Here is a 13,478-nt window from a genome sequence, read left to right as displayed (position 1 = left end):
ATTAAAAAATTAATAATATTTAATAAAAAATAAATAACCATGTATGACATGTCTACTTTAGCTACTTCAACCCGTGATTTTGCTATATCACTCCTAATTAATTATTATAACTCATTAACATATTAAAAAATTAATAATATGTAATAAAAAATAAAATAAATATTTATGACATGCCTGTTTCAGCTTATTCTACCTGTGATTTTAGTATGTCATCCCTAATTAATTATTATAGGTCATTTAATTATTAAAAAATTAATAATATTTAGTAAGAAAAATAAAAATAGACATTTATGACATGTCTGTTTTAACTGCTTAAACTGTTATTTTACTATATCACCCTAATTAACTATTATAGGTCATTTAAGTATTAAAAATTAATAATATTTAATCGGACAAATAAAGTAGGAATAAAATGATAAATTAACTCTTGATGTTTTATATTAACTTGACGTCTTATATGAGATTCATTTAATTTTTTTCACAACTATTTTTCTTTTTGAAAATTTTATTATATCACTTGTAATTAGTTATTAAGAGTCATTTAAGACATGTTGCTTCGCTACTTCAATCATAATATTTAGTTGACTCTCGAAATTATATCGGTGTCACTTAAATATGAATAGAAGAAAAAGTATTGTGAATCATAATATATAAAAGCTTAAATTATTTTTAAAATATAATTGACTACCAACACAACAAAAATTTGGACAAGGAAAGAGTATTATAAATTACAATAGCTAATGACTTAAAATAGTAAATTACAATGCCAAAAAGGTATTACAAATTACAATAGTTAGCAGCTTAAAATATCAAAAAAATATATTAAAAATATAATTGATTATCTAAGTTTTATTTATGTCACATAAATAAGACCAAATGAATGCGTAAGAAATGCTATAATTCACAATAGTTAAAATTTAAAAAATTTAAAAGATACAAAATATTTGACGGGCTCTCGAAATTATACCAGTGTCACTTAATTTAGAATGGAAGCAAAAATATTATAAATCATAATAATTAAAAATTTAAATTATTTTAAATATATAATTGACTATCAGTACCATAAAAGTTTGGATAAGGAGAGTAACATATATTAATTGCTAATTACATGAAAAGTATTATAAATTATGATAGTTAACAGTTTAAAATGTTTAAAAAATTAATCTGTTATATATTTTTTAAAAGATGTAAAAATATTATAAATCACAATAAGTAACAACTTAAAAGATGTAATATAAATGCTTGACTGTCAAAATTATATCAGCGCCACTTAAATTGGAATTAAAGAAAAAACTAATATAAATCTCAATAATTAAAAACTTAAATTATTTTTAAAATATAATTGACTATCAATACCACAAAAGTTTGAATAAGGGCAGTAGCATATATTATTTGAAACTTACATAAAAATTGTTATAGATTATAATAGTTAACAACTTAAATGTCAAAAAATATATTGAAAATTTAATTATCCAAATTCTATCCGTGTTACATAAATTGAAATAATATATATATATTGGGTCGTGCTAGCACGGACCGTCGACATCTAGTCTCTAAGAAGAGGGAATGGCAAGGAGAAGCAGGCAGGTCTCCACCAACATGCCTGTTTCTCCTGCCTGCTTCATAAGTTACTTCCTCCGTAATTTTTTATTATACCATCTCTACTTGATTATTATAAGTTATTTATATATTAGAAAATTAATAATATTTAATAAAAAAATAAAAAAAATATTTATTACATGTTTGCTTCAGTTGTTTCAACCATAATTTGACTGTATCACCCATAATTAATTATTATAAGTCATTTAAATATTAAAAAATTATTATAAAGTCATCTAAGTATTAAAAAATTAATAATATTTAATGTTAAATTTACTTGACGTTTTATATGAGACCCATTTAATTTTTTTCGCAAGTATTTTTTATAGTAATTTTGTTGTATCACTTCTAATTAGACATGTCTGTTTCGTTGTTTCAATCTTGATTTTACTATGTCACTCCTAATTAATTATTAGGGAAAAGGACACTCTATAACACTTTTAAAATAAATTGTCCAAGTTTGAAAACTTTTCAAAAAGTGGCCATATTTTCGCTTTATAGTCATATTCTAATTTGGGTCATTTTGACCTACGTAGTCTGTATACAGTCCATATACAATACTAATACAGTCTATATACAATACTGATACAGTATTCAACTTGGGCAATTCGTCCTTTTTAAAAATATTTTAATTTTTTTTTGCTATAATTTTTTTAACTAATCAGATATTCTGCTTTTTTTTTTTTATTGTTTAAAAATAATAATTAAATTATATAAAAATGATATAATTGTTAAATAGAATATGTATCTATATAAAATACATGCATAGAAATTGTATAGTTCTATCAAATATGTATATGAATAAAATATATAGAAAGTGTATGAAAATTATATAATTGTTGTATAAAACGTGTAAGAATAATGTATAGTTATTGTATAAATTGTGTGTCAAAACTGTAAAATTTTAATATAGAGTATTATATGTATAAGATATGTATAGAAACTGTATAGAAGGTGTGTAGAAACGGTATAGAACAAGTCAGTAAATTGAAATAGCTATAAAGTGAAATTTAAATTTCATGGTCATTTTCATGAAAATAGTTTAATTTGAAGTGTCGTTTCTGTCATTTCCCCTAATTATTATGACTATTTGAGCATTGTATCAATTAATAATATTTGATAAAAAAAGTAAAATAGATATAAAATGATAAGTTAATCAAAAAAATTTACAAATATTTTTTATAGTAATTTTGTTGTATCACTTTTAATTAGTTGTTGTGAGTCATTAAGACTTGTCTGCTTCGCTGCTTCAATTGTAACATTACCATATCACTCATAATTAATTATTATGTTTATTTAAGCATTATGACACTTAAATTGGAATATAAAAAAATATTATACATTACAATAATTTAAAACTTAAATTATTTTTAAAAATGTAATTAACTATTAATGCCACAAAAGTTTGGACAACGAAAGTGATATATATTATTCAAAAATTACATAAAAAGTATTATAAATTACAATAATTAACAACTTAAAATATCAATATAAAAAATCTATTATATATTTAAAAAAATATATTATAAATCACAATAATTAAAATAATTTTTTTTAAAAATATTTGTTGGGTCTGGGCTATTAATAACTAGTCTAATAATAAGAGGCAAAAGGTAAGAGAAGCAGGCAAATCTCCGTCAACAGGTCTGCCTCTCCTGCCTGCTTCATGAACTGCTTTCTCCGTGATTTTGTTATGTGATTTTTAATTAATTATTATAAGTTATTTACGTATTAAAAAAATAATAATATTTAATGAAAAATTAAAATAGATATTTATGATCATGTTTGCTTCATAAGCTATATTTCCTTCGTAATTTTATTATATCATCTCTAATTAATTATTATAAGTTATGTATGTATTAGAAAATTAATAATATTTAATAAAAAAGTAAAAGATATTTATGACATGTCTGCTTCAACTATTTCAACTAAGTATTTTTGTATAATAATTTTCTTATATCACTTCTAATTAGACATGTCTGCTTCGCTGTTTTAATCGTGATTTTACTGTGTCTCTTATAGTTAGACATATCCGCTTCGTTGATTCAATCGTGATTTTACTGTATCATTCCTAATTAATTATTAGGCAAAATGACCTTCTGGACCCCTATACTATGTCAGTTTTGTAAGTTGGACACTTCTACTTACATGTTTGTCATCTGAACCCCTAAACCCACTAAAAAGCAATATTTTAAACCCTTTGACCGTTGACTTTGCCTATGTGGCATTAAAATGCTGACTAGGACGAGGAGAGTGATTACAATCGCCTGGGGTGCTAGTGGGGGTTAATTTTTTATCAATTTTATATTAAAATAATTTTTAAAAAAAAGGATTAACTTTTTTTTGGGTTTTAAATTGAAAAATATTTTAAAAAATTAAAAAATAATAAATTTTAAAATAAAAATAAACCCCCCACCCCCTTCCCAGTCCAGCCACTCCCCCACCCCACCCCAGCCCCGTCCCTGTCCCGCCACCCCACCCAGTTTTTTTTCAGCTTTTTAACTTTAAAAATATTTTTAAAAATTTTAAAAATAATATTTTAAAAAAATTCAATATTTTTTCAACTTTTTAAATTTAAAAATACTTTTAAAAACTAAAATATATATATATATTTTTTAAAAAAAAGCCCTCCGCCACCCCCAACCCCATCCATCACCCCACCTCCTCCCCCCCCCCCCCCCCCCCACCCACCAGTCACCACCCTCCCCCACCCCATCCACCAGTCACCACCGTCCCCCACCCCATCCGCCAGCCACCACCGTCCCCCACCCCATCCACCCGTCACCACCTTCTCCCACCCCATCCATCAGTCACCACCGTCCCTCACCCCATCCACCAGTCCACTACCATTCCCGTCCTCCATTCAGCACCTTCCCCGTCCCCCACCTTCTTGTCATCTTCTACCCTTTCCTCGTCCCCCCACTATGTCTTTCACCTTCCCCCAAGCAACACAACCACCACCACACCAGCATTCCGTCACTCCCCCATCCCAGCCCACAACATTACAAAATCCCATCAAGAACCTCAGTATTATAAAATCTCATTATAAAATTTCATTACAAAAAAATTTTCTCCTTAAAGTTCATTAGCAGCTTTGGTCAATTTTTGTGTTAAATTTCAGTTTTTGGGTAAGATTTGGTCAAAACATTACGGAATCAATTCAAATCAAACACCATGAAATTTAAATTTTCATTGCATTTTAATTTTACCATGGAATCACCTGCTAACAAAAAAATTTAAAATTTCACACCAAATAACTAAACACAATCAATGAATCTTAAATTCATATGATTTTTTTTTTATAAAATCTAATAATTTTAACTGTTTTTCTTATTGGAAGTTAAATATATCAATTGGGGTTTATAAAGAAAAGAAGAAGGAGAAGAGAGAGAGAGAGTAGAAGAAGAGGAAGGAGAAGATAGAGTATAAGAAGAAGCAGAAGAGAGAGAGAGGGAGAACAGGAATGGATGAAAGAGAAAGAAAAGAGGAAGAGAGAGGGAAAAGAGGAAGGGGGGGGGGGGGGGGGGGTTTTTTTTTTTTTTTTTTTTAAAATATTTAATTATTTTAATATTTAATATTTTTTATATTTAAAAATGACTTGGAAGCTGACATGGCAGCTAACATGGCGAGAATGTGTTACACTCACCGAAAAATGTTTAAAATGTTGCTTTTTAGTGGATTCAGGGGTCCAGATGACAAACATGTAAGTAGAAGTGTCCAACTTACAAAACTGACATAGTACAGGGGTCCAGAAGGTCATTTGATCATTTAAATTTTTTCACAAGTTTTTTTATAATAATTTTGCTATATCATTTCTAATTAGTTGTTGTGAGTCATTAAAACATGTCTGTTTCACTGCTTCAATCATAATTTTACTATATTACCCATAATTAATTATTATGGTCATCTAAACATTTGAAAATTACATAAAACGTATTATAAATTACAATAGTTAACAACTTAAAATATCTAACAGAAATAATTTGTTATATATTTTCAAAAAAATGTGTAAAAAGAATACTATAAATCAAAATAATTAAAATAAATTTAAAAAAAAATATTTGTTGGGCCCGTGCCTTGTACGTGCTATTAGTAACTAGTTTACTCATAAGATTATGGGACTTTGGATTAAAAAGGATAAACAAGTTTTCCAATTAAGTGAGGGTCTTTCAAGTTTTAAAAATTAGGTGAAAGGGACAATTTTTTTTCTAGTTTTTTTTTTTAAAATATTTTCGTTCCAACAACTTCGCAAAATTGTAGAACAACTTTAATAGTTGTTCGACAACTTTGCGAAGTTGTTCAACAACTGTGCGAAGTTATTGAAACAACTAATGCAATTGTCAAACAACTGTCCTAGTTGTTCAAGCGACTTTATTTTTTTGAACTTGGGGACATTGTAAGACCCACTTGTCCCCTTTTTTTAATTAAAGACTTGGAAATTCTATGGACTCATTTTTCTCTAAGATTGTAGTAATAGATGTTTCAACAATAATTGTAATAATACTTGATATTAAATATTATTCATTATTTAAAATATTTTTAAATTATTAAATCTATTATATTTTTGAAAAAATATGATAAAATTATCCCTATATATATTTTTTTAAAATTGTATTAAGTCAACAACATACAAATATGTATAAATATTATTGAAGAAAGAGAGTAAATCAATATCATTGAGAATCTCAATCAATTAATTGCCCTTTTCTGGTTTACTTTAAGATCTAAAGTGGAGAATATTATATTATATTACTTCGTATTAAATGGACGTTAGTATATTGATAGAGAGGCGTACGGGACCTGGATGTTTTTGAGTAAAAGTATCCCAAATATTGAGGCCTTTACCATCTTCGTTAGGTGCTCCTTCAAACTAAAACCAATTAAGCATATACATAATCAGTATAAGTTAATTAGTATTTGATACAATAATAATAGCATATCCAATATATTTTTATAAAGTGAATTTGAATTAGGTAATATTGGATGTGCAAATAAAATCTATATTTTTTACGAGATAGAGAAATATTAGAAAAATAAGTTCCTTAAAAATGAAGAAAGTTAATTTTCACATGGAAGTGGAAAATTAAGTTGCATAAATAACATTCTAAATTTATTGTCTCCTCCCCACCATCCAAACCCCCTAACCCCCACCCCTTGGCCATCCCATCCCGTCACCCCCAACCCCCACTCCCCATCCCATCCCACCTTCATTTTATTTTGCTAGACAACATATAAATATCCTTGAAATAATAATTATTTGCTTACATATTAAACACTAGATAATAAATAAGAAACTCAATTGTTTTCCTAAAAGGTATTTTCCATGTAAAACATTTTCTTCGTACCAAACACCCTTTTGTCCAAAACAAATAATCTCACATTTTAGTAACAATATCTTTGGACCATTTTAGTCCAGAATGTCGCTAATGCTATAGATAGAATATTGTTATAAAGAAGTAAAATATAATATGAAAAAACTGTTTTAAAGAAAATCAAGCTATAGTGAAATATCGTTACAACGAATGACGGGAGCTTTAACAATATTTTAGCTGAGAAAATACAGAAAAAGTTATTTTAGTGAGGTAGCGTTAAGGAATACTAAAGTTTGACATTTACATCTCATTTAGCTATTATAAATAAAAGTATATAAACTTAATTCATTTTGTAATTTTTTTGTTATAAATGAAAATAAAAATACTTGTTCAATTTAAAATCTCAATTGATCTTTCAAATTTCATTAATTATAAATTGTAAAGGCAAACATCAATAGCTCTTCCTCATGAGGTTATGACCAGAACTTATGGATATCATGATTTGAATATTATATTACCCTTTTCATATTTGTACTTGAAATTTATCGATGTGCATGACATTAAAGATGACTATTATAACTATTTTAGTAATATTTTATTTAATTTATACATAATAGTATAAGTATTTCTTACAAAATGTTATTGCATAATATTTGAGTACGACTATTATAGAGAAATAATTACAAATAGTGTAATACTATAATGAAATCATTGACATTATAAAATAAAACGATGTTATAAAGAAATTCAAATTTAACATGAAATCGTTAGAACGAATGACCGTTATAAATTGCTTTAACTATATTTTAGCTGAGAAAACACAGAAAGAAGCTAAGATTGGATGGATGGAAAGACCTGATAAGCAGAAGAGCCAGTTCCAAAGATGAAATGAGGTGGGAAACTTCTTCTATTGAATGGATCTGCTGCTGATATCTTCAAAAAAGTTACAAATAGCAGTAAGAGGCAATGGAGAAACAAAATTCTCTCCACAAATATTGCCATTTTTAATCACTCAAATTATGTGCACCTACCCTTATTTGGTGCATACATATATCTTAAGGAGCTATATATATATATATGATTGGTGCAATCTTATGGTATATCTACTACAGCCTGGCCGGAATGGGTTCACTGACATTGATGTTTGCTTTTGCTCTAATTAATTAATTTTTCTGCAAACAATTCTGAAGTCAATTCTACAGGCTACAGCACATGTTACATGACTTATAAATCTGATGCTTAATCATCCCATTTCATTTTACTTAATTCATTTTAATTTGTTATTAAAGTTGGTTCTCTCTCTAAAATATTTATGTTATAAAATAACGGAAGAAACAAAGAAATAAATTGCAAATCTTCTTTATTATGTATTGTTGTATATTCATCAAAATGAAATAAATACATGTCTTTTATAGGCAAATCTTCTTACATTACAACCAATTAGAATTGATCAATTTTATACACTACAAACAATTGTACAATATTGAATTTTGTACAATATTGAAAAAGGGCGGAAAACATCCATACTATTATGTATTTCATAATACTCCCCTTGGATGTCTAACACGAAATAAAAAGAAACTCTAATAATTCATATCTTATAATATACATTTTATTTTTCAGCTGCCTCATTAAAAGCCCTATCAAGGAAAACAAAACCTTGACTAAGGAAAAAAAAGTGCAGTGTGTATTTACTCCCCCTGATTAATACATCACTCAACATCTCGAAGATATCGCATCCCAAGCTCGTATATCATCTTCTCAAATGTTGAGGTCGGCAATACTTTGGTGAATAAGTCTGCTAAATTGTCACTTGAACGGATCCGTCGTACGTCGATATCACCATTCTTTTGGAGTTCATGTGTGTAGAAATGTTTTGGCAAAATGTGTTTCGTTCTATCTCCCTTTATGAATCCACCCTTTAATTGTGCTATGAATGCTGCATTATCTTCATATAAAATAATGGGTACTTTGTTGCATTCCAGACCACATTTTTCTCGAATAAGATGTACCGTGGATCTCAACTATATACATTCTCGGCTTGCTTCATGAATAACTATTATCTCAGCATGATTTAATGAAGTGCTAGATAGACTGTTTTGTATATCTCCAAGATATGACAGTATCACCACATGTCAACATATTGCATGATTGAGACAGAAATTTATGCGGGTTAAATAAATACCCAGCATCAATATAATCAACAAGATCAGGATTGCAATCTTTAGAATAAAACAAGATCATGTGTTTGATTTGATTTCGATGTCTTCTAGTAGGAGAAGAATTATACCTTGAGCTATATCAGATTTTGTAATATTTGCAGAATACATTAGTACATCAATTGCACTAAGATATGATACTTCATAACCAATTCATTTCGACATATTTCTCATGTCAGCAAATAATTTATTGCTTTTGAAAACTCTTCAATAGTTTCAATAATTTTCAAGTTATAGATTTATGCAATATAAGGGTTATAGATAAGTTTCTCAGAAACTTTTATATGCTTCAAATATTTTGAATCCTTAACAAGTTTTCATGTAAATTTTGTCAAGTGACAATATTCAGCATTTCATCTGTGATATCTTCAAGTGTCTGGATTGCAAATCAAATAAACGTTATGCTTATCAAGATGCATCTATTTATGTCTTTTCAACGTATGTTCATCAACGTACAAATATTTCATTTGTCAAACACTCCGAGTATATATCCAATAGTAGGCATTGTTAGCTGCCTTATTAAAAATCTTGCCAGGAAAATCCTATGGGATAAAACCTCAGCTAAGGAAAAAAGAGTGCAGCGCGCGTATTATACTCGTATCATTTAAAACACACTTTATTCTTATAAATGATGCTCCGCAATTCATAAGTGCACCAACTGCACCAAAACATAGTACTTACCAATCATTTTCATGAGATCAAAATTGATCTGTTTTCAAGTTAAGCGATCTTTATAATCATGGGGTATCCAATAGAATCACTTTATAACATTTTAAATCCTTCAAGGATTTTCATATAACTTTTGTCATCTAGCTAGACATGACAATAATTTAATATATGTATTCAAGCTTTTCAATATTGTCAGACTAAACAAACTTTATTTCATCCACCATAGGAGAATAATTCTCCTACAATAATGCCAGGAAATTTGTGAAATCTTTATACCTTAAGGCACAAGTCATACTTTATATCTTACGAATTTTACTTTCACATAGTAAATCATTTATAACCCACTGACATTATACTTCTGGTCTTTGGATTATGGGTCCAAATATTCACTTTTCAAGTGAAATAAACTACTTAAATTACATAATTTTATTTGGCCAATAACTTATCTGCCCATACTCTTTGACAGATTTGTATCCAAGATCCTCAATACTATTTATAATGTTGGACACCATATTATATCAAAGATATCATCGACGATTGTTTGATATCGGTTCCAGTAAGACATAACTTAATGAAGCCCTCTTTATTTTCATTACTTATTTAGGTGCCTGTCGCGCCCTGTTTTCCTTGCGGGAAGCGGGATTCGACTTGACAAACTCATTTGAGATTGTTTTGAGGGTGATGATGTGAAGAGTCGCCACCTAACAAATTAAGGTGCGTTAGGGCACCGGTCTAGGATACTACGAACCTATTTTTTGTTATTTAGTCTTAGTTCACCAGAGTTCGGATAAGGGTTCAAATTACCTCGAAAGGAAGGTGTTAGGCACCTTTCGAGGTCCACAAAGGTGGCTCCCGGCCGAATTCGTACTTTACGTGGGGATTCTATGTGATGAAATAAAGGTCACTAATTTTATTGACTTAATATTAACTAATTGGTATAATAAAAAACGCTTTCAATTAGTGTACATGTCATACAAAGACTGAAAAGTACAAGAGATGTGAGACTAACCTTTCACAACATGCAAGTGGTAAGTAAAAAGTACCGTAATTTGTGTGTTTTTCATTTTCCTCGGATTACAGTCACTCGCAAACTCCTTTGCTTTGTAGTACATCCAAATTGGAAAATATTCAAGCTTAGATCAAAATAACAATAAACTACAAATAACGAGAGACATGTTAGTAAGATGTGCCACCTTAATTTGGTGGTAAATTTAAGGTAAAAATTAAACAAATCAACAATACATAAAGTTAAAATTGAGAGAGAGAGAGAATGAAAGAGAGTAGGATCAGGTATGACAAGGCCGAAACGGACCCGATATAATGTCGCTCCCTCTATTTCAATTTCTATATCGACCCTCTTAAATGCCTTGAGACCAGACGAAAGAAATTCTTACAGAAATTTATTTAAGAGTACTAAATAAAATGTTTTCGTATTTAAAAGTCATGTAAGGAAATAATAGGCGAATATAATATATAAATTGTATCAAAGCATATTGATATAGTATTGTAATAAAAGTTGTCCAGTCTTTGAGTCATTTAAAATAGTGACATATGAAATAAGAAAGGAAGGGAGTAACGAGGTGCTTTATATTTTAATAAAGCTATATGTATATGCTTCATACAAGAAGTCAACTATAGCCTGTCTTTTTCATCATATTCCAAAACTGGGATGACGACTCCATCTGAGATCTGCTTAGCACTTTTAACTTCTAGCTCCATTCGTGGTTGAACCCCAAAGGACATTGTTCCGTTGTCGTGCATATTGCAAAAATATTTAAACGAATGAAAGTATGCCGATTCTTAGAGTTCAACAACTTAAACGAAAGATGATTTTTTGCCAATTATTGCGAACAAACATAACTTTGCATAGATAAAATTTAATTACTAAATATGTTGATTAAAACGGAATTTACCGGATGTTACAAGAATGACCTTAAATCAATTAAACTTATTGCCATTGAGTGTTTAAAACCAAATAAAAAATAAATATAAAACATGCTCATAGTTCATTCAAGATCGGAGAAGATCTAGACAGTAAGGATTAAAAATATAAAAATTTAAAACTTTCCTCATATTAGATAAGCAAACAAACCAAAACATAAGCAAGCAAAACCACAGAACTTATATGCATGCATATACACTCAACGTACAGAAAAACAAACATATGATATCCAACAATTGGAATAAAATTATACAAAATACGTGATTCCATCTTAAATTACCATTTTGAACTAAACTCCACACGAGATGAAACTAAATAAACTTATTAAGTAAAAGACTACTAATTAAACTCTATACACATTTCAATGAAAAATTAAGGGAGCAAAGACAAGAAGAGGACCTCGAAATAGAGTCGAAGGACTTTCCATCTATAGTAGCGGTGGTATGAGCAGAAGATGGGACCGAAGCTTGGCTAGACCAACTCGCTAATGAACTTAAACATAGATGCCAAATCGGTAAGCATAAAACGGATTATATAAATTTAAACAATCTTATACATAAACAATCCTATCCATAATCCTTTGTATTATTCAGAACGTTGAACTTAATGATTTTCACATACACATACATAATAAGAGTAATTCAATAAAGAATTACTTACCTGAATTCTCCATGGTTTTAGCGGAAGCAAAAGCATAATAGCAGAAGCACTGAATTGTTTCTCTCTCTTTACCTTACTTTCAGAATAATTGTGATGGAGCTTATTCTTTTTTGGCAGAGAGAGGACCCCTTTTTTATAATGGGAATAGTCAGTTATGTTTTCACGTTCCATCAACGTGATTGGTGGATACAATCATTATCCTACTAGGAGTCAATAATTGTAGATACAATCCTACTATAAGTTAGTAATTATCCTACTAGGTAACTTTCCATATAGATTAAGGATTTAACTTATTCAATTATTATTAAACCAATAAATAAATTAATTATGTGGGTCATAGAAATTTACATTCTCCCACTTGGCACACACAATGTTAATTTAATGGTTTAATAGGTACGTCAATCATGTGCACTATTAACGTTAAATCCAACATCATTTGTCATCGTTAAATAAATCAACTAAAATGAGTCATGGTGGTTGTACGTCCCTTTACTTGACATAGTTCCTTCCATGTACTACAATATTAGTCTATTACCTAACATAACCTTTCAAATACATAATGGGTCCAACGATAATACTTAGAATCCTTTATCTAAGTCAGAACCAGTCATCATTATTCACAATATTATGTATACAAGAGAAAACAGGTAACAACAGAAACATATATAATTTGAGCTCAAAGTGTCAATTTCATAAATATAATAAAAGTCTTTACATAAAATCATTCATTGCTATCAATAAGACCCATCCTTTCAACATGTTCAATAAATGTTTTGGGCGGTAATCCTTTCGTCAACGGATCATCAATCATAAGCTTAGTGCTAATATGTTCAATTGACACTTTATGTTTCTGGACTTCTTCTTTAACCAAAAAGTATTTCAATTCCATATGTTTAGCACCTTTTGAATACTTATCGTTTTTAGAGAAGAAAACTGCGGCGGTATTATCACAATAAATTTTCAGCGGTCTGGCTATATTGTCGACTAGTCCAAGTCCTGAAATAAAATTTCGCAGCCAATTAGCCTGGACTGTGGCCTCAAAGCATGCCACAAACTCGGCTTCCATAGTGGATGCAG

The 13,478-nt window shown here is 29.0% G+C and overlaps 1 long non-coding RNA gene across 1 annotated transcript; it reads right to left on the bottom strand.

Moving 5' to 3' along the window:
• Window positions 1–6,399: 6,399 nt before the first annotated feature.
• LOC124887445 lies at window positions 6,400–8,174 on the bottom strand. The gene is made up of 2 exons (XR_007045223.1): window positions 7,767–8,174; window positions 6,400–6,469 (listed from the first exon to the last, which is right to left on the bottom strand). It is a non-coding gene; the product is annotated as an uncharacterized LOC124887445 (long non-coding RNA).
• Between the last annotated feature and the right edge of the window lie 5,304 nt (window positions 8,175–13,478).

The sequence above is a fragment of the Capsicum annuum genome, chromosome 1 (genome assembly GCF_002878395.1).
Source record: "Capsicum annuum cultivar UCD-10X-F1 chromosome 1, UCD10Xv1.1, whole genome shotgun sequence".
Classification (NCBI taxonomy): domain Eukaryota; kingdom Viridiplantae; phylum Streptophyta; class Magnoliopsida; order Solanales; family Solanaceae; genus Capsicum; species Capsicum annuum.
Note: the sequence above shows the minus strand (reverse complement) of the source record. Positions and strands in the feature narration are given on the sequence as shown.